The 4,116-nt window shown below is 49.8% G+C and overlaps 1 non-coding gene across 1 annotated transcript; it reads left to right on the top strand.

The window, feature by feature from the left end:
• The first annotated feature begins 357 nt into the window (after positions 1 to 357).
• On the top strand, positions 358 to 433 carry TRNAA-UGC (transfer RNA alanine (anticodon UGC)). Its single transcript has one exon. It is a non-coding gene; the product is annotated as a tRNA-Ala (tRNA).
• Positions 434 to 4,116: the final 3,683 nt, after the last annotated feature.

Raw genomic sequence — 4,116 nt, 5'->3', positions numbered from 1 at the left:
AGGCCCCCTAGTTTCATGTCTCCAGGTTAAACAAAACAGAAACTATCTCCACACATGCCTATGGATGATCCTTCCAGTCAACCCAAATCACCGCCCAGATGCACCTGCTCCCTCTGAGGGACCCCCCCCCAGGTCAGACTAATTAAAATCCCAGAAGAAGAACAGCCTGAACCATGAGTAACCATGATTACCCCCTGATAACAGACAGGATGGAGATTCTAGCTTGCTCTATTCTTTCTTATCTCCTTACCCTTAAAGGCATACTCTGCCCCCCATACCCTCCCTCTTGGAATCCTCTCATCTAGAAAACTCTCTTAATCTTATTTAAAATTTCGTAATCAAGATTAACTCTTCCTGGCCCTGGCCGGTTGGCTCAGCGGTGGAGCGTCGGCCTTGCGTGCGGAGGACCCGGGTTCGATTCCCGGCCAGGGCACATAGGAGAAGCGCCCATTTGCTTCTCCACCCCTCCGCCGCGCCTTTCTCTCTGTCTCTCACTTCCCCTCCCGCAGCCAAGGCTCTATTGGAGCAGAGATGGCCCGGGAGCTGGGGATGGCTCTGTGGCCTCTGCCCCGGGCGCTGGAGTGGCTCTGGTTGCAACATGGCGACGCCCAGGATGGGCAGAGCATCGCCCCCTGGTGGGCGGAGCGTCGCCCCATGGTGGGCGTGCCGGGTGGATCCCGGTCGGGCGCATGCGGAAGTCTGTCTGATTGTCTCTCCCTGTTTCCAGCTTCAGAAAAATGCAAAAAAAAAAAAAAAAAAAAAAAAAAAAAAAAAAAAAGATTAACTCTTCCTATGCAGCTGACTGCTGGTTGTGTCTGTCCAAGTCATCTTCAACTTACTCAACTCTCCCTATTCCTCTTAATAATTACTCATCTCCTTCACTCCACTTTCATGTACAAGATTCAGAGAGGGGCCACCTGCTGTGAGAGAGCCAGCACTCTCATAGGACATTACCCCACCTCAGCTGCAAACCAAGCAAACAAGCTATACTAAAACTACTATTCCCAGTTTGACAAGCTCCTTCCACAGCCCTTTCCAACCATGGACTCACACCTATGTGAGTCCCACAGCCCCCTACTCACTCCCTGGGACCAGGTCTACAAGACACGGGGAGAAACCCCTCTCCAGCCTACCTGGACAGGGCCCCATACTGTTATCCTGTTGTTGGTCAAATAAGTTTGTAAACATGATATATATGTTTGCTCGCTTGTGACTTATATTGGGTGTGGGGGACAGGCTATAAGCAGGCCAGGTTGTTGTAGCCTGAGGTTTGGTTTTGGGACTAAGCTTTTCCCCACACCCTTGACTGATTGTATGATCTGGGTGGTGCACTATTATGAGAAATCCAATTATGCCTTGGATAAGTGACTTTGTATCGGAGACTTCCTTGTTTGTATATTGGATTAAGGGATTTTGGTTTGCTACACTATAAAGTGGGACAGACCAGGAGCTCAGACACACAGTTCCTGCTATCACAATTGCAGGGGCTCCCCTGATCCCTTGCCCTTCATGGGAAGAGCTGGTTTTCTGCTTTTCCCTTGTCTTCTTTTGTGGTTTGCCTGTCTTGGTGAGACACCAATAAATAGGATGGCCCCCCATCCTCTGACTCTGCCATTTCTTTATCGTCTGCCCGAATCCAATGGGAACCTGCATATGAATGGTCACGATGACGGCTCCTGGCCTTACACCTGTCCACCCCCATCACCATCAAAGTGGAAGGAGTCTCACACTGGACTCACCTCTCCCACATTAAGCCTTATACCACTAATACCCCTAAAACCTACATCTCCACCCCCACAGGTACTCTATCTCTCAAGATCTCCACATGTCCCCCTATCCAAGAAGAACCAGACCAGTCCATCTTATAATGTTCCTCCAAGAGGCCATATCCCATCATTCCGCCCAGTCCAGCAGGCACTCACAACAGGCAACTGCCAATTATCACCTTGCCAGATTCTTCTACTTCCTTCTTCAGGCCTCTGAGGACCTCTCCTGGTTTAGGCCTCACTCCAGTGAAATTGACGGACTCCTCAATTGGATGCAGGACTTGGCCTGGCAAGGTTCTCTACTTGAATTTTCTCCAAAAGAAACAGCGGCTTTTCAATTTATTCTTCTCTTCCTCTTAACCACCCCTAAGCCCAACCACCATGCCCCCAGTTCTTGATCTCCTAACACCAGTTCTACTTTCTCTCTTACTGGGCACCACATATGCCACCCCATCGCCTCTCTCTTAGAGGCCACATATATAGAACGCTCTCTTAACCTCACTCAAGGACTTTTAATTGAAGCTAATTCTTCCTATGCAGTTAATTGCTGGATGTGTATGTCTATGTCCTCTTCAGCCTACTTTGCCCTCCCTATCCCAAATAACAACACCCATCTTCTACGGACAGTTCTCACATACCAAACCCAAAAAGGGGCTTCCTTCTTTGAGAGAGCCGACACTCTTTAGGGGATTATCCCACTTCAGCCGCCAACCGAGCAAATAAACTATATCAAACCTATTATTCCAGCTCGAAAAATTATTTATTTTTATTTTTTTATTCATTTTAGAGAGGACAGAGAGAGGGAGAGAGAGAGACAGAGAGAGAGAGAGAGAGGAGAGGGGGGGGAGCTGGAAGCATCAACTCCCATATGTGCCTTGACCAGGCAAGCCCAGGGCTTTGAACCGGTGACCTCAGCATTTCCAGGTCGATGCTTTATCCACTGCGCCACCACAGTTCAGGCCTAGTTCGAAAAATTAAAACCCCGAATTCCCCCTGCTCGGGGACCAGTCACTTTAAATACCCCTCTCCTTTCACCTCCTCCTTTATGCTTCAAGGTTCAGGGTGACATCTCAGCTGGTCACCTCCTCAATAACCTCTGCAACACCACAATAACTATCCAATTTCCCAAAGACCATCAGAACCATCGAGTTAACTAGCAAGTCTCTCCAGAAGCAAATGGATTATTTTCTTTTTTTTTCTTTTTTTTTTTCATTTTTCTGAAGCTGGAAACGGGGAGAGACAGTCAGACAGACTCCCGCATGCGCCCGACCGGTATCCACCTGGCACGCCCACCAAGGGCGACGCTCTGCCCACCAGGGGGCGATGCTCTGCCCATCCTGGGCGTCGCCATATTGCGATCAGAGCCACTCTAGTGCCTGAGGCAGAGGCCACAGAGCCATCCCCAGCGCCCGGGCCATCTCTGCTCCAATGGAGCCTTGGCTGCGGGAGGGGAAGAGAGAGACAGAGAGGAAAGCGCGGCGGAGGGGTGGAGAAGCAAATGGGCGCTTCTCCTGTGTGCCCTGGCCGGGAATCGAACCCGGGTCCTCCGCACGCTAGACCGACGCTCTACCGCTGAGCCAACCGGCCAGGGCGGATTATTTTCTAATCCCGTTCAATTCACAGGACCCACTGCCCTTACAGCTCAATCTCATAAACACTCTTATCCCACGAACCAACTCTATCCCTGGCTTTCCTCAACAGCTTCGACTACCTTAAAATGCTCAAAAAAATCCTCTACTCATATCTCCTCACTTATTGGGGCGGCTCTTTTCCCCACCCTGACCATCTGGAGCTCAGAAACAGAGAAACAACAATGACCCCTTGTCCATCTGTTCTCTATTCACCTCTCAGCCTGTCTCACCCAGTCAGGGGCTTTCTACTTGTGTGGGACCAACACCTATATGTGTCTCCCTACTAATTGGACAGGAACCTGTACCCTAATCTATCTCACCCCAAATATCAACCTAATCCCACCCCATGAGCCTCTTACAATTCCTAGTACACTACCCGTCAATCTAAGGACAAAAAGAGCTGTACAGGTAACCCCTCTTCCTGTCGCTTTAGGAATCTCTACAGGAATAGGTCTAGGGGCAGGGGGACTGGCCACTGCCCTGTCTTATTTCTACTCTCTCTCTCTGAAGACCTCCAAAGCTCCCTGGAAGAAATTGCCTCCACCCTAGTAAAACTCTAGGATCAAATTGATTCCCTAGCCGCCATCATGCTACAAAACTTCTGAGAACTTGATCTCTTAATGGCAGAAAAAAGAGGTATTTGTGCCTGACCTGTGGTGGCGCAGTGGATAAAGTGTTGACCTGGAAATGCTGAGGTTGCCGGTTCGAAACCCTGGGCT

Source organism: Saccopteryx bilineata, chromosome 4 (genome assembly GCF_036850765.1).
Source record: "Saccopteryx bilineata isolate mSacBil1 chromosome 4, mSacBil1_pri_phased_curated, whole genome shotgun sequence".
Lineage (NCBI taxonomy): Eukaryota > Metazoa > Chordata > Mammalia > Chiroptera > Emballonuridae > Saccopteryx > Saccopteryx bilineata.
Note: the sequence above shows the minus strand (reverse complement) of the source record. Positions and strands in the feature narration are given on the sequence as shown.